This window comes from Ascaphus truei, assembly GCF_040206685.1.
Source record: "Ascaphus truei isolate aAscTru1 chromosome 12 unlocalized genomic scaffold, aAscTru1.hap1 SUPER_12_unloc_4, whole genome shotgun sequence".
Taxonomy (NCBI): Eukaryota; Metazoa; Chordata; class Amphibia; order Anura; family Ascaphidae; genus Ascaphus; species Ascaphus truei.
The window spans coordinates 377,940-404,261 of record NW_027453840.1 but is presented as its reverse complement, the minus strand read 5'-3'; the positions used below and the strand labels follow the sequence as shown (position 1 = coordinate 404,261).

At 43.6% G+C, this 26,322-nt stretch overlaps 2 non-coding genes across 2 annotated transcripts; one reads left to right on the top strand and one right to left on the bottom strand.

Moving 5' to 3' along the window:
- Nucleotides 1–62: 62 nt before the first annotated feature.
- On the top strand, nucleotides 63–144 carry TRNAS-UGA (transfer RNA serine (anticodon UGA)). Its single transcript has one exon. It is a non-coding gene; the product is annotated as a tRNA-Ser (tRNA).
- An 8,088-nt stretch (nucleotides 145–8,232) lies between these two features.
- Nucleotides 8,233–8,325, bottom strand: TRNAI-UAU (transfer RNA isoleucine (anticodon UAU)). Its single transcript is given in 2 exon segments — nucleotides 8,233–8,268; nucleotides 8,288–8,325. It is a non-coding gene; the product is annotated as a tRNA-Ile (tRNA).
- Between the last annotated feature and the right edge of the window lie 17,997 nt (nucleotides 8,326–26,322).

The window sequence follows — 26,322 nt, the reverse complement described above, 5'->3', positions numbered from 1 at the left end:
TGAGTGTTACCCATATCCGCTCAAGAGCTATCTGTGTGACTGTATTCAGTACTACCAGCTATGTAGTCATGGCCGAGTGGTTAAGGCGATGGACTTGAAATCCATTGGGGTTTCCCCGCGCAGGTTCAAATCCTCCTGACTACGTTGACTTTTTCAGTGGTAACGTGTTATTTAAAACTTCACTGCACTTTGCATTTTGTTTGTATCTGCTTGGCAAAGCAATCTTTACTTACTGGAATATGTGGCACACTAAAGAAGAAAACACTCTGAATTCTTCAAACATTTTCCAAGTTATACATTTTAGGGTGCTGCTGGCTGTAAAACATTTAATAAAGAACTCCATTTCAATAAATGCATTGTCTTCTATTGATAAGTATCTCTATGCTGCAACATAGTGCTAAGAGGTCATTTGTGTGCAATACTTTGCACAATATAAAATAGAGGAGAAACGGCTTACCCCTACAGAAATAACTTAAGGTGACAAAGGATAATGAGCACTTTAGTGTGAGAGTGAGGGAATTCTTCCACTTTATAATTACAGATAATATTTGAATTCTTCTTAAGGACTGTGCTAAGTACTGCATGTATTGAGATGTGTACATTCTTTACAGGTGCCAAAACTATATTGTTTAAATATAATGGGAATAATCAATGTTATAGTTCAACTGCTTATCACACTTCAGCACAAATAGCTTTTTGTTATGAAAAAGCATTTGTAATGTTTTATTGTTATCATTCACAAAAGCTAAGCATGGCTTTCTAAACCTGTTGAAGAAATAAACAACTTAGCTTGAATTTTACTGAAAAATGGTCATTAATGTACTGTAATAATTGTACTGTAACTTCCTGAAGTTTACAGAAAATTAAGAAATTAATCAAATGTAAACTTTAAGGACTCTTTTGTGAAACAGAATGATTCTCTTTAAGAACAAATGTGCTTTGTACTTTGATATTAAATTCAGAGACAGAACTGTCAGGAATCGGCGTTCTCCACGCTCTACCCACAAATCACCCCCTTCCCGCAGGGAGTCCCTGGACATACAAAACAAACCTGCCTTACCGGCCTCCACGGCTCCTCGCCCCTGCCGCCGTCGCGGGATCACTCCCCTCGGCGATTCCTCGACTCAGTGCCGGGCGCGCCCACGCCCCTCTGCACGCACACCTGCACCATCCACTGGCTCGGTTCACTCGCGCACACGAGTTACGAAGAACGCTCAGTCTGCACACTCTTCTTCCCATCCCCCGGACCTCAGGCTCCGCCCCTGCACACTGCACGGGCATACTCAGGTTACCAACAAGACTCACCTGGCCTGTTATGCCTGCACAAATCTGCAGTGTCTCCCATTAGCTCTTCCTGTCCCGCCTCCGTTCCTAATTGGACCTTCCTGCTTTATCTAGCTCCTCTCTGCACTCAGTCTTTGCTCGACATAGTCTCTGTATGGAAGTACTTCTGGATTCTCTCAGTTTTTTCACAGGTTCTGATGCGGCTTGTACGACTACCCCCTCTGGCTCTCGATCTCGGTACTCCTTGGACAACCCTCACTCTGGTAACCTCTTGAACACAGCTTGGACAATGACCTATCTCCGCTCTCCACTCCCTGACTTCGGCGAGGCATCCTTCACTCTATCTCTACAACCGGTACCGGCAAGTTTTGTCTACCTTACTACACCTGGCCTGGCAACGCTTCATACCACACTCCGGACACGCTCCCTTTGCTGCGGGTGCATGTATTACCACTTCCCCCTTCAGCTCAGGGGACGGGTCTGGTCTGCGGGCATCACCGGCGTAACATTATGTCGAGCCCACAAGATGCAGACCAGACCGAACTTCAACAGTTTCTCTCCAATCTGCTTCAGCAAATCCAGGCCATGGCGGATCAAATTGTGGCACTTACACCAGGTTGCAGTACTCTCAGACAGGGTACCGACCGCGACCCCGCCAGATGTAAGCCCACACTCCACAAGCGCAGTTAGCAGCTCAGATTTAAGGACTCCTCCCCCCAAGCCTTATGCAGGTGAACTGCAAGATTGTAGGGGTTTCGTAAACCAGTGTGAGGTGCAGTTTGAAATTGCCCCCCATCTCTACAATACTGATCGCAAGAAGGTAGCCTACATTTATAACCTCCTCACTGCCAGCGCCCTGGCTTGGGCTTCCCCGGTTTGGGAGCGATGTTCTGACCTTACCCAAGATTACCCGGCATTTAAAGCCGAGTTTCAACGAGTATTCGATTCTCCCGCTCGTCGTGAGATGGCATCTGTTTCTCTCCTCCAGATCACTCAGGGACGGCAAATGGTGACACATTTTGCTGTGGAATTCCGGACTCTAGCAGCCGAGACTAACTGGGGACAAGAGGCTCTCGTCTCCGTATTCTGGCAAGGCCTGGCAGATCCCATCAAGGACGAACTCTCTCACCAATCCAGGCCGGATCAATTGGAGGTCCTCATTGATTTGGCTGTCCGAGTGGATCAACGTATACAGGTACGCCGCTCTGAGCGTCAGCGCACTCGCTTCCATAACTTTCAAGTTCCGTTCTCCAGTACTCCCAGCAACATTCCTGCTCCCCCAAGTGCTACCATGCCTCTTAGTCCTGCACTGGAGTTGCCAGAGCCAATGCAATTGGGGGTACAACGCATCCGCACACAGATACGGCAGTTCCGCCACGCTGGGGGATTGTGTTTCTACTGCGGATCCATGGAACATCTGATTCGGGAGTGTCCACTGCGTCCGGGAAACGGGAACACCCAGTGAGTACAGAGGGGCTCTCTCTGGGTGTAATGTCTCCACGTCCCCTTTCTAAAGGTGAACTCCCTAAGAAACTTACATTTCCAGTCTCCCTTTCAGGCGATAAGTTCAAGACTTCTACCGCCGCTTTCATTGACTCAGGAGCTGGTGGAAACTTCGTGTATCTTGAATTCGCCAGGTTAAACCGCATACCACTTGTGAGAAAGAAGGTTCTCATCACACTCGTCGGTATCAATGGACGTCCTCTTACCCCGGCCCACATCTCCTTAGAGACAGCTCCCTTGCTTCTGTCCTCACATCTGCACAAGGAGATCATTGTTCTCTATGCAATTCACGCTCCTGGGATACCCATCACCCTTGGTCTTCCTTGGCTACAGCTTAACAATCCTCTCATTGAGTGGACTTCCTCTTCTCCCATTTCCTGGAGGCCGAGGTCAGGCGAGACTCATCAACTGCTGGCCAATACCTCTGTTCCCGAAGTTATTCTACCTTCCATTTACCATCAATTCCAGGACGTTTTCAATAAGGTACAGTCAGACCTCTTGCCGCCACACAGGACATACGATTGTCCGATCGATCTAGTTCCAGGTTACTCCCTACCCAAGTCCAAGACCTACCCCTTGTCGTTACTAGAATCTCACACTATGGATGAATATTTCCAGGAGAATCTCAAGAAAGGCTTTATTCATCACTCCAATTCCCCAGCAGGGGCTGGGTTTTTCTTCGTCAAGAAAAAGGACGGGTCGTTGAGGCCTTGCATCGACTACAGGGGTTTAAAACACATAACTATTAAAAATCGTTACCCCCTTCCCCTTATTACCAAACTGTACGATAAATTACAGGGGGCCAAGATTTTTTCCAAGTTGGATCTACGTGGTGCCTATAACTTGGTGCGCATCAGGAAGGGGGATGAATGGAAGACGGCCTTCAACACGCGTAGTGGACACTACGAATATCTGGTAATGCCTTTCGGCTTATGTAATGCTCCCGCTGTCTTCCAGGATTTCATCAACGACGTCTTTCGGAAGGTACTCAATATTTTTGTTATTGTATACTTGGATAATATCCTGATTTTTTCCAAAGATCTCCAGGACCATATACGCCACACCCCCTACGTCCTTTCCCGTCTCCGTGAACACCATTTGTACGCCAAACTGGAGAAGTGCACCTTTCATCAGACCTCTTCTCCGTTCCTGGGGTACATCATTTCCGATGAGGGCTTAATGATGGATTCCGGTAAACTTCAAGCAGTCACTGAATGGCCAAGACCCAACTCTCTCAAGGCCATACAACGTTTTTTAGGGTTCGCTAATTATTATCGTAGGTTTATAAGGAGTTTTTCCACCATTGTGGCACCCCTTACTGCGCTCACCAAAAAATGAGCTGATCCTTCTGCTTGGTCATCCGAGGCCATCTCCGCCTTCGAGACACTCAAGGAAGCCTTTATATCCACACCTATTCTCCGTCATCCCAACATTGAACTTCCCTTCGTCCTGGAGGTCGACGCTTCTGATTGCGGCACTGGTGCCGTTCTTTCTCAGAGACCCACGCCCCAAGATAAGTTACATCCCTGTGCATATTTTTCCAATAAATTCTCGTCTGCCGAGAGGAACTATGACGTGAGTAACAGGGAACTTCTGGCCGTGAAGATGGCTCTTCAAGAGTGGAGACACCTGCTGGAGGGGTCGAAAGAGCCGTTTACTATTCTCACGGACCACAAGAACCTTCTTTACATAGAGAACGCTCGACGCCTTGGTCCACAACAGGCTCGTTGGGCTCTTTTTTTTTCTCGATTCGATTTTCACCTTTCCTATATCCCCGGGACCAAGAATGTAAAGGCAGACGCACTCTCCCGTATACATTCTTCTGAAGAGAGGCCAGAGGAATATTTGGAGACTATCCTTCCGCATGAGAGGATTCTCGCCACGTCTTCTTTCAAGAATCTTGACAAGATTTTGCACTCCCAGAGACGCATTCCCAAAGAACTTGGTCGTTCCCGACAACAAACACTTTGTACCTTCCAAATTTGTTCCAGAGGTCTTGTCTTGGGGTCACTCCTCTAAATCTGCAGGTCATCCAGGTTTTAAGAAGACTACTGATCTCATTCGTTGGAATTTCTGGTGGCCAAGGATGTCTCAAGATATTCTGGAGTTCACCGGCGCCTTCCCCACGTGTGCTCAAAGCAAGACTCTCCGTCAAAAGCCTCAGGGTTTTCTGTTACCCCTTCCAGTTCTCGACCACCCCTGGTCCCACATTTCGATGGACTTCATCGTGGAGTTGCCCAGGTCCAGAGGAATGAACACTATCTTGGTGGTCATGGACAGGTTCTCGAAGATGTCCCATTTCATTCCACTTAAAGGATTACCCACCTCCCCCGCCCTTGCTGATATCTTTACGGAGCAGATTTTCCGGATTCATGGGATCCCTTCGTCCATTGTTTCTGACAGAGGTTCTCAGTTTGTATCCAAATTTTGTTGAGCTTTCACGAAGAGATTGGGCATCTCTTCTTCTTTCTCTTCCGCCTATCATCCTCAGTCCAATGGACAAACGGAGAGAATCAATCAATCCCTGGAGAAGTACCTGAGATGTTTCATATCCGATTTCCAGGATGATTGGGCTCAACTCCTCTCTTGGGCAGAGTATGCCGCAAATTCTGACAAAAACGAGTCCACCCGGGAGTCGCCCTTCTTTATAAATTATGGGTTCCATCCTCCCTGTCTTCCCATCCCCAACATCCCTTCTGGAGTACCAGCCGTAGATGAACGCATTTCTTCCCTCCAAACCGCATGGTCCAGGATTCAGTCTACCCTTCTCAACTCCTCCCGCAGATCGAAACTACAGGCCGATCGTCGTTGTCGTTCGGCACCCAGTTACAAATCAGGGGATTTGGTATGGCTCTCCTCTAAGAATATCCACCTCAAGGTACCATCTCCTAAACTGGCACCTAAGTTCCTGGGTCCCTTCCCTATTTGCGACAAATCAATCCCGTGGCATACCGGCTCCAACTACCACCCAGTATGAAGATTCCCAATATCTTTCATGTGTCCCTCTTAAAACCATTTATCTCCAGTCACTTCTTTCCGGATCAGACTCGTAAACCGGATCCCATTACTGTACAAAATAACGAGGAATATGAAGTTCACTCTCTTTTGGATTCTCGCCTATCCACGGGTCAGCTCCAGTTCTTGGAGCAATGGAAGGGCTTTGGCCCTGAAGAGAGATCCTGGGTACCTTCAAAGGACATTCATGCCCCGGCCCTTCTTAAGTCCTTCAGGAAAAAGTTTCCAGAGAAACCGTTCTTGGATCATCCTGAGGCCGTTCCTGAAGAGGGGGGTACTGTCAGGAATCGGCGTTCTCCACGCTCCACACACAAAGCACCCCATTCCTGCATGGAGTCCCTGGACACACAAAACAAACCTGCCTTACCGGCCTCCACGGCCCCTCGCCCCTGCCGCCATCGCGGGATCACTCCCCTCTGCGATTCCTCTGCTCAGTGCCGGGCGCGCCCACACCCCCCTGCACGCACACCTGCACGCACACCTGCACCATCCACTGGCTCGGTTCACGCGCGTACACGAGTTACGGAGCACACTCAGTCTGCACACTCTTCTTCCCGTACCCCGGACCTCAGGCTCCGCCCCCGCACACTGCACGGGCATACTCAGGTTACCGACAAGACTCACCTGGCCTGTTATGCCTGCACCAATCTGCAGTGTCTCCCGTTAGCTCTTCCTGTCTCGCCTCCGTTCCTATTTGGACCTTCCTGCTTTATCTAGCTCCTCTCTGCTCTCAGTCTTTGCTCGACATAGTCTCTGTATGGAAGTACTTCTGGATTCTCTCAGTGTTTTCACAGGTTCTGATGCGGCTTGTACGACTTCCCCCTCTGGCTCTCGATCTCGGCACTCCTTGGACAATGCTCACTCTGGTAACCTCTTGAACATGGCTTGGACAACGACCTATCTCCACTCTCCACTCCCTGACTTCGGCGAGGCATCCTTCACTCTATCTCTATAACCGGTACCGGCAAGTATTGTCTACCTTACTACACCTGGCCTGGCAACGCTTCATACCACACTCCGGACACGCTCCCTTTGCTGCGGGTGCGTGTATTACTACTTCCCCCTTCAGCTCAGGGGACGGGTCTGGTCTTTGGGAAGCACCGGCGTAACAAGAACATTTTATATTAAAATCAGATTTATTTTTTGGGGGGTTCAATTTGATCTTATAGGGTTTCTGTATGTTTTTGTCTTGCAGATTAACAATATTATATCAAATGCACAACGTTTCAACCATCAAAAAGTTGTCTTTCTCAAGTGAGAACCCTCTGTTTAAAATTGATCAAAAGACATGAATTTTTGAGTGAGTTGCAAAGTTCAAATGTGTTGGAATATTTTATTCTATGCTTAAGGCATTTAAAATATCTTTAATATTAACATCAAGCCTTGTTCCTTCATATTTACTTTAACTGTGTTACTCAAATCTTCAATGTTGTTTTAGCATGTTTTCCTTTAGCTTGCTATGCAATTGGCAAAAAAAGAAGATTCTTTATTCCTCTTCTATGTTGTCATGTATGATTGCCCACTCTGATAAAGCATAAAGCATAAAGCAAGTAAAACTGAAAGAAAAGGTGGTCGTACATGCAAAACTTCTTTCAGCACTCTTGGTTTCTACCACATACAAGATCCACTCGCCTATAGCAATAAGATAATTTATTAAATTGAAGACTCTGGTGAAATAGCATGGGGTTGTGCTACAGTGAGGATTAACTCTTAAGAGGCATTTATACTTGTTTGGATTTAAAAACAAAACATAGAATGCTTTTGTTCCACCGCCGCCATTCAGGTGCAAATTGTGTTTGAAAAAATATTTCAGGCTTGCTTGAAAGGTAGAATGTGGCTTTGCTAGGGTGAATTTTAACTCTTAATGGGGTTTTGTATTGAGTTTAGATTTGTTTATTAATCATTCTCAGGAGGTAGGTGGAGGAAATGTAATAACAACAGATTATGAGAGAGGTGAGAAGTGGTTTACATATGGTGAGCAAGATACGAATGTGAGAGGTGAATAGTTGGGTTAAGAAGGGGGGATAGGCTGACCCTTACTTAATACAGATAGACAGGATGCTCATTAAAGATTGCCTTTTTAGGATACAGGAATCTGGAAATATATGTATCCTCTTGACCCAAATAATGAGTAGCATTGGCTCCACTGGTGTATTTTGATTTGAAAAAAGGAAGAATGTGCTTGGACAGCTCTCATTTTTTTATTTTTTTAAATCATACATCATCAATTACCAATATCTTCTTGCCCACATTGAGACACCGATTGAATTTGTCTGCTTTACATGCGCTCCAATGTAAGCCAAATAGGAAAATGAGGAAATGTTGTTTTTTATGTAAAAGATTACATTTTACAATTTACATCCATAGGCCTTTTATTTAACATTGTATACATTCAATCAATGCTATTGGTTGATGAAACAAAAAAGGGTTTGTTTCAGGTGAGGATTGAACTCACAACCTCGGCATAGTTTAGCATATACTGACATATAAGTACCGTGCGCTAACCGATTACGCCACTGGAGCATGTTCCTGTAATGATCCATGTTCTTCTTGCCCCAATTGCCCTCCAACTCTGCTCTTTTAATCTCTGACATCCAAGTTAGATCATTTTCCCATTACTCGTTTTAACACCTTTTCTTTTTTTCTGCCTCAGATCTGTTTCATACTGTACATTGAATGTGGTTAACAAAAAGTATTTCTCGTCATTGTTCAAAAACCCAATAGAAGCAACATTTTACAAAGATAATGTTGTTTAAACAATGTGTACAAACAAGTCATGTATTTCTCTTTATGAAAATGTTCTCATGGTTATTTAGGTAGTTAAGGGAGTGAACCCCTAAGAGGGTGCTTCAAATTGGTGTTGGTTTGAGGACTGTTAAATCCTCAGTGTAGCCATGGTAAGGCAAATTTGCCAAATTGGTAATGAGTGAGAGCAGTGAGATATGTACTCCTATGTATAGGAACAGTTCAAATCACTTCACTTCATTCAGACACAATGATCCATAATTGGGATAGCTGCTAGAAAGGGAAAGTGACCTCTAACCTGACCGGAGTGCTTGTCCCATCCGGCGGTTCCTTCTGTGGCGGGTCACGTGTTCCCGGCGGGTCCTCGAGCAGGGAGTACAGAGACTCGTGTAGCTGGCTCGGTGGTGCCTACAGGCTGTCCGTTCCAGAGAAGGGGACCTCACCGCTGCTTTCCTTGTGCGTGCATCCGTCCCAGAGCAGGTAAGTAAGCAGGAGGGGAAGGAGGGGGGCTTGGAGCACAGCAAATAAAATGACAGGCTGGCGGCAGTAGCAGCGTGCAAAAACTTTAATGTGGCAACATAGCCATAATAAAACGGGACAATTCTCTGACGCGTTTCGTCAAAGAGTGAAAAAGTCTCTTAGACGAAACGCGTCAGAGAATTGTCCTGTTTTATTATGGCTATGTTGCCACATTAAAGTTTTTGCACGCTGCTACTGCCGCCAGCCTGTCATTTCATTTGTTGTGCTCCAAGCTCCCCTCCTTCCCCTCATGGTTATTTAGTTCATATTGGTCATCATTCATTAGTGAGTGTTACCCATATCCGCTCAAGAGCCATCTGTGTGACTGTATTCAGTACTACCAGCTATGTAGTCATGGCCGAGTGGTTAAGGCGATGGGGTTTCCCCGCACAGGTTTAAATCCAGCTGACTACGTTGACTTTTTCAGTGGTAACGTGTTATTAAAAACTTCACTGCACTTTGCATTTTGTTTGTATCTGCTTGGCAAAGCAATCTTTACTTACTGGAATATGTGGCACACTAAAGAAGAAAACACTCTGAATTCTTCAAACATTTTCCAAGTTATACATTTTAGGGTGCTGCTGGCTGTAAAACATTTAATAAAGAACTCCATTTCCATAAATGCATTGTCTTCTATTGATAAGTATCTCTATGCTGCAAAATAGTGCTAAGAGGTCATTTGTGTGCAATGCTTTGCACAACATAAAATAGAGGAGAAACGGCTTACCCCTACAGAAATAACTTAAGGTGACAAAGGATAATGAGCACTTTAGTGTGAGAGTGAGGGAATTGTTCCACTTTATAATTACAGATAATATTTGAATTCTTCTTAAGGACTGTGCTAAGTACTGCATGTATTGAGATGTGTACATTCTTTACATTCTGCCAAAACTATATTGTTTAAATATAATGGGAATAATCAATGTTATAGTTCAACTGCTTATCACACTTCAGCACAAATAGCTTTTTGTTATGAAAAAGCATTTGTAATGTTTTATTGTTATCATTCACAAAGATAAGCAGGGCTTTATAAACCTGTTGAAGAAATAAACAACTTAGCTTGAATTTTACTGAAAAATGGTCATTAATATACTGTAATAATTGTACTGTAACTTCCTGAAGTTTACAGAAAATTAAGAAATTAATCAAATGTAAACTTTATGGAATCTTTTGTGAAACAGAATGATTCTCATTAAGAACAAATGTACTTTGTACTTTGATATTAAATTCAGAGACAGAACATTTTATATTAAAATAAGATTTAATTTTTTGGGGGGTTCAATATGATCTTATAGGGGTTCTGTATGTTTTTGTCTTGCAGATTAACAATATTGAATACCTAATTCTTGGACATGTTTATTTTGTTGATACTTTTGCCATAGTCTGCATATTGATAGTTCCCTCTAGATACCCAAGAGATCAATGTTGGTATCCCTCCACCCTTTGTATGTCAAAATTGATCAAAAGCAGAAAAAAACAAGATAAATGCTGCACACCAAAAACTGAAAACTCTAACTGATACTTGCTGTTACTGGTGCTCCTGATCCAGGGGAGTCCATGTGAATGACAGATTCCAATGTCAGCAAAAGAAACGGAGGATTCAGGGCTCTACGGATTTAAAGAATTTATTATATCAAATGCACAACGTTTCAACCATCAAAAAGTGGTCTTTCTCAAGTGAGAACCCTCTGTTTAAAATTGATCAAAAGACATGATTGAAAGGGGGCAGCGACGGTGAGGAAGATGGAGCCTTGATTTCTGAGCTCCTCTCCCATCGGTATTAACAAAGCTAATAACAGCAACAGATCCCACGATCTAACTATTTAAACCATAAAGAAAAACCTATAAACACCCGAGGATGCCAACAGGCAGAGTGGCCCGAGCTAAAAGTCAACCGGTCACTGCATATTTTAAAAAGAAAGCAGAGATACCAGCGGAGAAACCAAAGCTTCCCGCTCAGCTTGCTAACATGGACCCTGACAGTGATCCCTCTCAGGAGGATGACAGGGACAAGGAGATGGTCAGACGAAAGGACTTGAAAGAATTTTGTGCCAAGATGCTAAAACTCTGTAATACTGAATTATGGGCTCTTAGGAAGGAGGTTGACGCACTTGGGGAGCGAACTGACACCCTGGAGAGAAACGCTGATGAAACTACAGCCACCATTGCACAGACACAGGATCAAGTCTCCACAATGAATGACAGAACCAATTTTCTGGAAGATAAAGTGGAGGATGCTGAGAATAGGGACAGAAGGTGCAATGTAAGGCTGAGGGTTGTCCCAGAAAGTGTCCTCGACCCTGAGGATTTCACAAATAGCTGGCTGGAACATATTTTCCCTGATAAACCGGAGTCTGAAATCAAACTGGACAGCTGCCATAGAGCTCTCCGTTGCAAACCTCAGAAAGTTGACCCCCCAAGAGACATTGTGGCCCGCTTTCACCATTTCCGTACTAAAGAGGAGGTCTGCAGGGTTGCCAGAGAGGATAACTCCCTAGCCTTTGAAGGAGTTAAAATACAAATATTTCAAGGCCTAGCTCCGGCCACCTTGACCAAACGGAAAGCCTTAGCACACATCACTAAGGTTCTCAGGGATAACAACACGAGGTATAGGTGGTTGTTCCCCTGCGCCCTCCTATCCATTAAAAATGGAGTAGCACACACTCTGCGGAGCCCTGAAGAAGGGGAAGGATTCTGTCAGGGTTCTGCTCGCCACAAACCAGGACCGGACCGCGAGGCTGAGGTGGGGTTGTAAAAGCACCGACCTGAGACCGCGCAGGCTGATCCGGATTGCGCAGTTCGTAGTCATATGTCGCAGGATCAGGATTGGAGATGACAGCATCGTCGTTGTAGAAGCCAGGGTCAGGACAGGAGACATCAGGCTAAACATTGTTCAGGCAAGAGTTCGGCAACAGGTAGTCAGGAGAGCCCCGCTTCAGCTTAGGAGCGCGGGGTTGGCCTCTGCGCGAGCGACGACCATGGCCCATGGTACTGGTCACAGGAGATGGTAGGCAGACCAGAGTAGCACACCGCTTTGCTGCACGGGTGCACCAGTGCTACAGCGCAAGAGTCCTGAGCGGGCTAGGGAATCTTCTGTCTCAGCGCAGGAACCAGGACACGGCCTCTCTAGATTAGGGAAAGAGTAGGCCCCAGGAACCAGGAAGCTGAAGATACACAGGGAAACCTCCGCTTCAGTGCAGGAATCCAGGAGACTGAAGAACGCAGGGACGAAACATCTGCTTCAGTGCAGGAATCCAGGAGGCTGAGGGACGCAGGGACGAAAACCTCTGCTTCAGCACAGGAGAACAGGAGTGGACCGCTGCGTGAATATAGCAGCCGGTCACAGGAAACAAGGAGCTGAAGTGAACAAGAAGAGTACTCAGCTACAACACAGGAGACTGGAGCAGACCGCTGCGTGAATATAGCAGCCGGCCTTAGGAAACCTGGAGCTGCAGACAACAAGGAGAATACTCCGCTTCAGCATGAGAGACCGGAACAAGCGAGGGCTTGTGGCAGAACAGATAGTGACATCCAGGAAGGACTATGCTCGGCAGGGAGCATTATGGGAAGACAATACTTAAAGGCCAGCGGGCCAATCCCCGGAGGGGGGTGTGAAGGTACTGGTCCAATGAATGAATGCAAGTCTAGGTTGCAGTGATAGGCTGCACAGCTGCAGTAGATACCAGAGGGAGTGTGTATTGCTTTGGTGAGTGAATCCAGGCTGCAGCAAACATCAGGAGAGGTGCTCCAGGACTGCATAGTCTGCAAGGTAAGGCAACCAGTAAACTGCGGAGCGGATTCCTTACAGATTCTTAGCCAAACTTGGTCTCACCGGGGCTAGTCATAATTCATCCCACATCTCTCCAACCCGTTCCAGCATCCCAACACCCACCTGGAGTCGCGCTGGCACCTCGAGCACCAGAAAACCCACCAAAGATGGTGCAACCGGGACGACAACTGAACCTGCTAAAGAATCAACAGCTCTGCGTGCTATGCCATACAAGATCCCGCACTTACACACCCCCGCCCTGCACTAGAGGAGCCGGAGTGCCACCGGAATACCGCATTGATGACTCCCCGACTCCCCGACATGGATCAGCCTTACTTAGATGTCTCCTGGATGTAGGCTATCGTTTCCCGCCTGGAGCTAACCCGCACCCAACTTTAACACTGCAGCCATCTTGCCAGGCTCCTTCCTGGTCTCGCGCGGGAAGCAGAGTGGCTTTCGCGTGCTTTAGGAGATGACGTCATCCCCGGGCACCCTCTTCTCGCGAGATCACGGACACTACTGGATGACGTAGGCGCTGAACACTCGGGACCCAAGATGGAGGTTGGGGATTGTCCGGGAGGGTCGTGAGGTGGTGGGAGAAGTTCTGAAACGGTAGCACAACCCTCCAACCGCCCTAGACAATCTGAAGTCCAACACTTGGCAGCCCAAAGTGCTCTACTGGTGTCACTTAGTCACACATACAGTTAACCACAAAATAACACAGCAAATAAAGAGTCCCCCCTGCCCGCCCCTTTAAATATTGTTATATTCAGCAATTTAAGGTTATACCATGATTATAAGTGGATATGGTTATAATATAAGTAATAAAATATATATAAAATGTATATAATTCATTAATTAACATGGTTCATAATATAATTAATTATGATATATTTTCTATAATTTCTACATTTCTAGGAGGGGATCCAGAGTATTAAGCACAGATGCCATAGTATAGATTTGATATATATTAGCTATGTAATAGTTGTAGATGTATAATGAAGTATATACAAATAAGGGCATATTACTGATAAATAAGCTGTATATGTTAACATATATGTCATATAGATGGTTATATGTATTTTTAGGAATATGGTTATATGTATATATAGGTGTATATGTACAGGTATGTATGTATATGTATATGTGTATGCGTATGTATGGGCATGTATGTATATATATATATATATATAGGTTCAAGTGAAGGTTTATTTGGGTATGTGTCTGGATATGGGTATATATATATATGGATGTGTATATATATGTGCCCATATAGGTTATATGCCCACAGTAGCGAATATATATTGTATATATTTAAGCATAGGTATATTTTAGTCACATAGTTTGAGATACAAATCATATCAACCCCATAAGATTTAAGGTTGTATAGACGTCACAGAGATACATTTACATATTTTGTTGGGCTGTATAGAAGGCTACATAGCCGACGGAATAGTTAGTTCAAATTATATAAATTACATACTATATGACAATGGACTGTCTGGACAAATTTGAAAGCGGACGATTTAGACAAATAATAAAAATGACAGGTTGGATGAGTGCGGAATTTTGACGGGTTTGACAAGGTTGATTATTTAGTTTGTTAAGTTTGTTAAGACAGATACGTTATATATGTGTTATATATAAGTGATACCAGTTTACAAGTTTTACAAGTTGTACAATATGAATATGATGCCGGGGGAGCTACTCTCCTTCGTGCATGTACCCCTTTTCTCGGTCCTCAGTTTGGAAGGACCGTTACCAAGACCCAGGGTGGTCGATCTCCACTCTAGGAGACTGGCCCATCATTAAATTGGAGCCAGACACCCCACCCTCTGGGCGCAGGAGCTACTCTCGGGGGCTCCCGGGATACGCTCTTTTATCCTATGTTTTTCTTTTTTATTATTTATTTTTCTCCCACCTTTTATTTTCCCTCCCCACCCTTCTCTCCCGCAATCCCCCCATTGTTTCCCATGTATTGTCTACCTATCCCCACCCTTTCCCTCACCCTTCCCTCCCTAGGATATATGATTTCCGGCCACCACATCAAGCTGGCATAGCAGGTATGAATATTACTGTAAGAAACCCCAGGAAAAACGTCAAGAGTAAGTACATTGCTCACTATACATATTTTCTCTTACACATGAAAAATGGCGCTCACATGTATTTCACATAATGTAAAGGGCTTTAATAGCCCGATCAAAAGAAAGCTGGCTTTCACAGATTATAAGAGGAAAAAGGCGGAGGTGTTGTTCTTGCAGGAGACGCACTTCAGCAAGAATAACTCGCCTGGGTTTTTAGACAAAGGCTTCACTCAATTTTACATGGCTTCGGCATCTGTCAAGAAAAGAGGAGTGGCCATTTTATTTCATAATACCATACCCTTTGTACTCCAGACAATTAAGAAAGACGCAGAAGGTCACTATCTCATTCTCACTGGAACAATCCATGAGCAGCCCATCACATTGGCCTCCCTATATGCTCCTTGTGTACAAGAGGCATCTTTCTTTGACAGATTCTTTCGCCTGCTAAGTTCAGTAGCTGAAGGATACATCATAATTGGAGGACATTTCAACATTACAATGCAATCTTCCCTGGACAGGTCAGGAGGAGGCGACTCTGATAATAAAAGAGCTCAAGACACCCTACGCAGTGCATTGAAAGACATCCAATTAGTAGATATATGGAGGGAGTTACATCCAACATCTAGGGACTATACCTAATACTCTCACCCACATACCTCGTACAGTAGAATCGATTATCTCTTCGTTTCGTGCCACCTGGTTCCGAAGGTCACTAATACAATGATCCATGATATTTCATGGTCTGACCATGCACCAATCGAGCTTAGGTGCAACAATATTGTGACCAGTCGACCAGGCGCAAATTGGAAACTCAACGAATCTATTCTTAAAATACCCGAAATTTGTACTACAATAGATCAGGAAATAACTCAATTTTTTGAGGTTAACACAGGCTCTGTGGAATCCCATACAGTCTTATGGGAGGCTCATAAAGCAAGTTTAAGGGGCATAATAATCAGTATTACTACCAAAAGAAAACGAGTCAGAGACTCCAAAATTCGGACGCTCTAATCCAAATTACATTCCCTGCTATCAAATCATAAAACCAACTTAGATCCAATTACAGCACGGGAAATGAAAGACACAAAAATTGAATTAAATATGCTATTGACTTCCCGAGCAGATAATTCCTTATGTTGGTCTAAGAGAAAGTTTTATGAAAAAGCTAACAGGCCGGATACGATGCTAGCTCGAGCACTAAAGGATAGGCAATCTAAGTTTAATATCCAAGCTATACGCTTAAAATCAGGTATTCCCACGGCCAAACTTAAAAAAATAGTAGAAGAATTTGGTTCATTCTATGGTTCCCTATACGACGGAAAGAAAGTGGCACACAATAAAAACACGAGCAGAGCACTGAGAGATTTCTTGGCCAGCTCAAAACTGGAGAGATTGACAGAGCGTGACAGAGAAGCTGTGGGCGCTGACTTCACATTGGAAGAAGTGTCGCAAGCCATCAAAGAACTGAAACCATCAAAAGCACCAGGTCCTGATGGCTTCTCGGGGTTGTACTACAAGAAGTTCTCTGAATCACTCGCCCCACGGTTGCTCCATATGTTTAATGCTATCTTAGCAGGAGCCCCTATTCCCGAGGATATGCTATGGGCGTCTATATCACTAATACATAAACCTGGCAAGGATACGCTCAATTGTAAAAGTTATAGACCAATTTCTCTAATCAATACCGATATAAAAATATATGCCAAACTTCTGGCCAATAGATTGAGTCTAATCCTACCCAGACTAATGCATCCAGATCAAGTTGGGTTTGTTAAGGGGAGGCAGGCAGCGGATAACACCCGACGATTCATTTATCTGTTAGAATTGGCAAACAAAAATAACACAAAAAGCATGTTATTAAGTCTGGATGCAGAAAAAGCTTTTGATAGGATAGACTGGCCATATCTACGAGAGACGCTCACGGCATTTGGCTTCGGAAATAGGGTGAATGGAGCGATTATGTCGCTGTACTCAGGCCCATCTGCCAGAGTCATACATCAGGGCTTCCCCTCAGACCCTTTCCCTATCCAAAGTGGCATGAGACAGGGGTGCCCATTATCCCCCCTCCTGTTTGCCCTATGTATTGAACCCCTGGCGGCACGTATTCGAGAAAATCCGGATATTTCAGGGTTAAACGCATACTCCCAATCACACAAAGCGGCCCTGTATGCAGATGATATCCTATTAATCATCTCAAAAACCCTCACAGCATTGCCTAATCTGTTTGGCCTTTTAGATAAATTCTCTAAGGTCTCTGGGTTTAAGATAAACCAATCCAAGTCTGAGGCTCTGAATATCAATCTCCCCGGACATATAGAGAAACTACTGAAATTGAATTTTAATTTTAACTGGCAAAATAATTCACTCAAATATTTGGGGATCCATATCACCAAAGATGCAAAACACATCTATAAGGCAAATTATCCCAAACTAATCCGGACTCTGAAACAAGACCTAATCAGATGGTCCTCCAAAAAGATTTCTTGGATAGGAAGGATACATAGCGTGAAGATGAATTTACTTCCCCGTATCCTATACCTCTTCCAGACATTGCCTGTGCCACTCAAACTGAAGGATATACTCTCACTTCAGTCTGAAATATCCAACTTTATCTGGGGAGGTAAAAAAACGAGAGTAAATAAATTAAATATGAAGAGACCTACCTTAGCAGGGGGCTTAGCGGTACCCTGCCTGTTGTCATATTTTAAAGCGGCTCAATTAAGCCAGATCATACAATGGCATTCTGACCCTAAATTAAAAAGATGGGTGGAGCTAGAAAGTGCTGCTTGCTCCCCATTAGAGCTTAATAATCTGATTTAGCTACCTAAATCGTCAAGGAAAGACACTCTGTTCCCACTCACCTCAATGACTAACTCTTTATCTGTCTGGGAAGTGTCAAGACTGAAAAACTCACTCACATCAGCAAGCTCGCTGATGTCACCTATTTGGAATAATCCTAATTTTGCACCAGGTGTTATTGGTCATAATCACTCAATCTGGAGACACAAAGGATATGATAGACTCAAAGATCTGGAGGGCTACGATCTAAAAATTAAATCATTTGACCATCTCAGATCAGAAAAAGATATCCCCCATGCTGAATTCTACAAGTACCTTCAGATCAGAGCATTTTTTAATAAATTCGCCCCATACCCCCAATTGACGAATTTCAAAAAGCTGTGTCGGGCAGAAACTGACACAAAGGGACTCATATCTACAATATACGGAGAGGTAGTCGAGCCTGCAACTTCAAAGCAACAAATGCCCTCATTTCGTACCCAATGGGAGAGAGACCTTGGGGAGACCTTGGAGGACGAGGAATGGAATACTATATTTTTAGGAGCCGCAAAAAGCTCGATGTGCACCACACTGAAGGAGAACGCATATAAAGTCCTTATGAGATGGTACCTCACCCCACTCAAATTATCTAAGTTCATACCAGGGTCCTCACCATTGTGCCCTAAACAATGTGGAGGAACAGCTGACCTGTTACATATGCTGTGGTCCTGCCCGCGGATATCCCCGATATGGGAAAAGATCAGAAATTGGATCCAGAGAATATTCAATATTCCCCCAGACCCGTGGCTGTTTCTCCTAAACAGACCTCTAAAGGGCCTATCAAAATCCAACAACAAACTAATTGCACACTTTGCAATCGCCACGCAATGCGAGATCGCAGCATTATGGAAACGCCCCGAAATTCCAATTATCCCAAAGATTCTGAACCGTATTTGGTATATCTGCCAGATGGAAAAGCTAACAAGCCTAGTTAATGATACTGGCGACAATTATCTAAAAGTTTGGGCCCCATGGCTAGCTCAGACAGACATACCCGGGGTAGAGCGTGACACAATTTGGCTATAATAGTAATAGATGCGTTCTCCTTGGGTGGAGTGGAAACTAAGTTTACAGCTGGATCACCATTTCCACTCATTATTAACTACTTATACTGCCACACGATCTACTACGAGGTCCCATAGCTCATGAGCCGTCTTAGTAGACTCCAGAAACCATTACATACTCACCCTATATGCCCCCTTTCCTCTATCCGCCCCCCTCTACCCTACCTCCCCTTTCTTTTCTTTTTTATTATTTTCCATTTTCCTTTGTTTGTAACAAGTATTATTTTACCGTGGATACACATAACCTAAAATAAGATCTTTACCTACGCGGCGGAGTAGGGCTCGAAAGACCGCATGGGCTCAATAGATATGTTATGCCTATATCATTAAGTAATCTATGCTACCCTGTTCACCATGTATTGGATCTGTTTTTCATGTATATCATGTATTTACACACTAATAAAATACAAGTTATAAAAAAAAAAAAAAGACATGATTTTTTGAGTGAGTTGCAAAGTTCAAATGTGTTGGAATATTTTATTCTATGCTTAAGGCATTTAAAATATCTTTAATATTAACATCAAGCCTTGTTCCTTCATATTTACTTTAACTGTGTTACTCAAATCTTCAATGTGGTTTTAGCATGTTTTCCTTTAGCTTGCTATGTAATTGGCAAAAAAAAGAAGATTCTTTATTCCTCTTCAATGTTGTCATTTATGATTGCCCACTCTGATAAAGCATAAAGCATAAAGCAAGTAAAACTGAAAGAAAAGGTGGTCGTACATGCAAAACTTCTTTCTGCACTCTTGGTTTCTACCACATACAAGATCCACTCGCCTATAGCAATAAGATAATTTATTCAATTAAAGACTCTGGTGAAATAGCATGGGGTTGTGCTACAGTGAGTATTAACTCTTAAGAGGGATTTATACTTGTTTGGATTTAAAAACAAAATGTAGAGAGGGGGCGGCGATGGTGAGGAAGATGGAGTCTTGATTTCTGAGCTCCTCTCCCACCGGCATTAATAAAGCTAATAACAGCAACAGATCCCACGAGCTAACTATATAAACCATAAAGAAAAACTTATAAACATCCAAGGATGCCAGCAGGCAGGGTGGCCCGAGCTAAAAGTCAGCCGGTCACTTCATATTTTAAAAAGAAAGCAGAGACACCAGCAGAGAAATCAAAGCTTCCCGCTCAGCTTGATAACATGGACCCCGACAGTGATCCCTCTCAGGAGGATAAAAGGGACGAGGAGATGGTCAGACGAAAGGACTTCAAGGAATTTTGTGCCAAGATGCAAAAAAAATTGAAGACTGAATTATGGGCTCTTAGGAAGGAGGTGGATGCAGTTGGGGAGCAAACTGACACCCTAGAGAGAAATGCTGATGAAACTACAGCCACCATTGCACAGACACAGGATCAAGTCTCCACAATGATTGACAGAATTAAATTTCTGGAAGATAAAGTGGAAGATGCTGAGAATAGAGACAGAAGGTGCAATATAAGGCTGAGGGGTATCCCAGAAAGTGTCCTCGACTCTGAGGATTTCACAAATAGCTGGCTGGAACATATTTTCCCTGATAAACCGGAATCTGAAATCAAACTGGACCGGTGCCATAGAGCACTCCGTGGCAAGCCTTAGAAAGGTGACCCCCCAAGAGACATTGTGGCTCGCTTCCACCATTTCTGCACTAAGGAGGAGGTCTGCAGGCTTGCCAGAGAGGATAACTCCCTAGCCTTTGAAGGAGTTAAAATACAAATATTTCAAGACCTAGCTCCGGCCACCTTGACCAAACGGAAAGCCTTAGCACACATCACTAAGGTTCTCAGGGATAACAACACGAGGTATAGGTGGTTGTTTCCCTGCGCCCTCCTATCCATTAAAAATGGAGTAGCACACACTCTGCGGAGCCCTGAAGAAGGGGAGGGATTCTTAGCCAAACTTGGTCTCACCGGGGCTAACCATATTTCACCCCACATCTCTCCGACCCGTTCCAGCATCCCAACACCCACCTGGAGCCGCGCTGGCACCTCGAGCACCAGAAAACCCACCAAAGATGGCGCAACCGGGTCAGCAACAGGACCTGCTAAAGATTAAACAACTATATATGCCATGCAGGATCCCGCACTCACATCACCCCATCTTGCACTAGAGGAACCGGAGTGCTGCCGGAGTACCAATCTACTGACTTCCCGACTCGCTGATATGGTCCAGTCTTACCTAGATGTCCCCTGGATGTAAGACATCGTTTTTGCCTGGAGCCGACATACACCCAACTTTAGCACGGCAGCCATCTTACCAGTCTCCTTCCTGGTCTCGCGCGGGAGGCAGAGTGGCTTTCGCACGCTTCAGGAGCTGACGTCATCACCGGGCGCCCTCTTCTCGCGAGATCACGGACGCCACCGGATGACAGGCACTGATCTCTCGAAATCCAAGATGGAGGCCGGGGATTGTCGGGGAGGGTCGTGAGGTGGCAGTAGAAGTGCTGAAATGGTAGCACTCCCTTCCGACCGCCCCAGACAGTTTGAAGTCTGGCCCAAAGTGCCTCACGAGGGTCACACACACATACAGTTCACCCAATACACCACAGCGAATAAAGAGTCCCCCCTACACACCCCTTTAAATATTGTTATATTGTTATATTGTTATATTCAGTATATTTGTTATATTCAGTAAATTAAGTAAATAATTAATTAAGTAAATTAAGGTTATACCATAAATATAAATATAAGTAGATATGGTTATATTATAGATATAGTTATAGATATGGTTATAATAATATAAGTAATAAAATATATATATAATGTATATAAATCACCAATTAACATGGTTAACATGGTTAATAATATAAATGATTAGGATATATTATATATAGTTAATTAATTAATTAATGGTTTATAATATAATATAATTAATTAATTCTGATATATTCTATATACTTTATATACTTTCTATATCCATAGTAGGGTTCCAGAATATTAAGCGCAGATGCCATAATATAGATTTGATATATATTAGCTATGTAATAGTTGTAGATATATAATGAAGTATACACAAGTAAGGGCATATTATTGATAAATAAACTGTATATGTTAACATTTATTTCACATAGATGGTTATATGTATTTTTAGGAATATGGTTATGTGTATATGTATGTATAGGTGTTGACGCACAGATATGTATGTATTTGTATATGTATGTGCGTGTATATGGACATGTGTATATGTATATATGTATATATATAGGTACAAGGAAAAGTTTATTCGGATATGTATATAGATATTTAGATATATATATATATATATATATATATATATACACTACCGACACACTTTATTGAAGTGTGGTCGGTACCGCAAGCCGGGAAATCTCCCGGCTTGCTAGTGGCCGCCCCTCGGCGTGCCGCGCGTCATAGACGCGCGGTCACGCATCATCGGGAGCGTGCGCCCCCTGCACGCGTGTCCAGGGGCTCCCCGAGGGAGTCCTGGTGTCCCGCGATCGCGGGACAGCGGCAGGGGGTTCCGGGGGACCCGGCGGACCCGGCAGCGGTAGGGAGAGCGCCCCGATCGGAGGGCGCTCTTCCGCTGCTTCGGCGCGCGCCCGTCACACTCGGGCGCGCGCCAGGCTACTGCTGCGGCACAGAACGGGCAAATGCTCGAATAAACTGTGCCGCAGCAGTATATATATATATATATATGTGGATGTATATGTATTTATATATGCACATATAGGTTATATGCCCACAGTAGCGAATACATAGTGTTTATAGTTAAGCATAGGTATATTTTAGTTATATAGGAACAGTTAGTTCAAATTATATAAATTACATACTATATGACAATGGACGGCCTAGACAAATCGGAAAGCGGAGGATGTAGACAAAAAATAAAAATGACAGGTTGGATGAGTGCGGAATTCTGACGGGTTTGACAAAGTTGATTAGTTAGTTTGTTAAGTTAATTATGACAGATACGTTTTATATGTGTTATATATATGTGATACCAGTTTACAAGTTATACAAGTTGTACAATATAAATATGATGCCGGGGGAGCTACTCTCCTTCGTGCATGTACCCCTTTTCTCGGTCCTCAGTTTGGAAGGACCGTTACCAAGACCCAGGGTGGTTGATCTCCACTATAGGAGACTGGCCCATCATGAAATTGGAGCCAGACACCCCACCCTCTGGGCGCAGGAGCTACTCTCGGGGGCTCCCGAGATACGCTCTTGTATCCTGTGTTTTTCTTTATTATTATTTATTTTTCTCCCACCTTTTATTTTCCCTCCCCACCCTTCCCTGCCGCAATCCCATCATTGTTTCCCATGTATTGTCTACCTATCCCCACCTTTTCCCTCACCCCTCCCTTCCTAGGATGTATGATATCCAGCCACCACATCAAGCCGACATAGCAGGTATGAATATTACTATAAGAAACCCCAGGAAAAATATCAAGAGTAATTACAATGCTCACTTTACATATTTTCTGTTACACATGAAAAATGGCGCTCACATGTATTTCACATAATGTAAAGGGCTTTAATAGCCCGATCAAAATAAAGCTGGCTTTCACAGATTATAAGAGAAAAAAGACGGAAGTGTTATTCTTGCAGGAGACGCACTTCAGCAACAATAACTCACCTGGGTTTTTAGACAAAGGCTTCACTCAATTTTACATGGCTTCAGCATCTGTCAAGAAAAGAGGAGTGGCCATTTTATTCCATAATACCATACCCTTTGTACTCCAGACAATTAAGAAAGACGCAGAAGGTCGCTATCTCATTCTCACTGGAACAATCCATGAACAGCCCATCACATTGGCCTCCATATATGCTCCTTGTGTACAAGAGGCATCTTTCTTTGACAGATTATTTCGCCTGTTGAATTCAGTAGCTAAAGGATATATCATAATCGGAGGAGATTTCAACATTACGATGCAATCTTCCCTGGACAGGTCAGGAGGAGGCGACTCTGATAATAAAAGAGCTCAAGACACCCTACGCAGTGCATTGAAAGACATCCAATTAGTAGATATATGGAGGGAGTTACATCCAACATCTAGGGACTATACTGTACCTAATACTCTCACCCACATACCTCGTACAGTAGAATCGATTATCTCTTCGTTTCGTGCCACCTGGTTCCGAAGGTCACTAATACAATGATCCATGATATTTCATGGTCTGACCATGCACCAATCGAGCTTAGGTGCAACAATATTGTGACCAGTCGACCAGGCGCAAATTGGAAACTCAACGAATCTATTCTTAAAATACCCGAAATTTGTACTACAATAGATCAGGAAATAACTCAATTTTTTGAGGTTAACACAGGCTCTGTGGAATCCCATACGGTCTTATGGGAGGCTCATAAAGCAACTTTAAGGGGCATAATAATCAGTATTACCGCCAAAAGAAAACGAGTCAGAGATTCAAAAATTCGGACGCTCCAATCCAAATTACACTCCCTGCTATCAAATCATAAAACCAATTCAGATCCAATTACAGCAAAGGAACTGAAAGACATAAAAATCGAATTAAATATGCTACTGACTTTCCGAGCAGATAACTCCTTATGTTGGTCTAAGAGAAAGTTTTATGAAAAAGCTAACAGGCCGGATACGATGCTAGCTCGAGCACTAAAAGATAGGCAATCAAAGTTTAACATCCAAGCTATACGCTTAAAATCAGGTATTCCCACGGCCAACCCTAAAAAAATAGTAGAAGAATTTGGTTCATTCTATGGTTCCCTATACGACGGAAAGAAAGTGTCACACAATAAAACCACGAGCAGTGCACTGGGAGATTTCTTGGCCAGCTCAAAACTGGAGAGATTGACAGAGCATGACAGAGAAGCTATGGGCGCTGACTTCACATTGGAAGAAGTGTCGCAAGCCATCAAGGTACTGAAACCATCAAAAGCACCAGGTCCTGATGGCTTTTCGGGGCTGTATTACAAGAAGTTCTCTGAATCACTCGCCCCACAGCTGCTCCATATGTTTAATGCTATTTTAGCAGGAGCCCCTATTCCCGAGGACATGCTACGGGCGTCTATATCACTAATACATAAACCTGGCAAGGATCCGCTCAATTGTAAAAGCTACAGACCAATTTCTCTAATCAATACCGATATAAAAATATATGCCAAACTTCTGGCCAATAGATTGAGTCTAATCCTACCCAGACTAATACATCCAGATCAAGTTGGGTTTGTTAAGGGGAGGCAGGCAGCGGATAACACCCGACGATTCATTTATCTGTTAGAATTGGCAAATAAAAATAACATAAAAAGCATGTTATTAAGTCTGGATGCGGAAAACGCTTTTGATAGGATAGACTGGCCTATCTACGAGAGACGCTCACGGCATTTGGCTTCGGAAATAGGGTGAGTGGAGCGATTATGTCGCTGTACTCAGGCCCATCTGCCAGAGTCTTACATCAGGGCTTCCCCTCAGACCCTTTCCCTATATAAGTGGCACGAGACAGGGATGCCCATTATCCCCCCTCCTGTTTGCCCTATGTATTGAACCCCTGGTGGCACGTATTCGAGAAAATCCGGATATCTCAGGGTTAAACGCATACTCCCAATCACACAAAGCGGCCCTGTATGCAGATTATATCCTATTAATCATCTCAAAACCCCTCACATCATTACCTAATCTATTTGACCTTTTAGATAAATTCTCTAAGGTCTCTGGGTTTAAGATAAACCAATCCAAGTCTGAGGCTCTGAATATCAATCTCCCCGGACATATGGAGAAACTACTGAAATTGAATTTTAATTTTAACTGGCAAAATAATTCACTCAAATATTTGGGGATTCATATCACCAAAGATACAAAAAACATCTATAAAGCAAATTATCCCAAACTAATTCGGACTCTAAAACAAGACCTAATCAGATGGTCCTCCAAGAAGATTTCTTGGATAGGAAGGATACACAGCGTGAAGATGAATTTACTTCCATGTATCCTATACCTCTTCCAGACATTGCCTGTGCCACTCAAACTGAAGGATATACTCTCACTTCAGTCTGAAATATCCAACTTTATTTGGGGAGGTAAAAAACCGAGAGTAAATAAATTAAACATGAAGAGACCTACTTTAGCAGGGGGCTTAGCGGTACCCTGCCTGTTATCATATTTTAAAGCAGCTCAATTAAGCCAGATCATTCAATGGCATTCCGACCCTAAATTAAAAAGATGGGTGGAGCTAGAAACTGCTGCTTGCTCCCCATTAGAGCTTAATAATTTGATTTGGCTACCTAATTCGTCAAGAAAAGACACTTTGTTCCCTCTCACCTCAACGACTAACTCTTTATCTGTCTGGGAAATATCAAGACTGAAAAACTCACTCACATCAGCAAACTCACTGATGACACCTATTTGGAACAATCCTAATTTTGCGCCGGGTGTTATTGGTCATAATAACTCAATCTGGAGACACAAAGGATATGATAGACTCAAAGATCTGGAGGGCTTCGATCTAAAAATTAAATCATTTGGCCAACTCAGATCAGAAAATGATATTCCCCATGCTGAATTCTACAAATTCCTTCAGA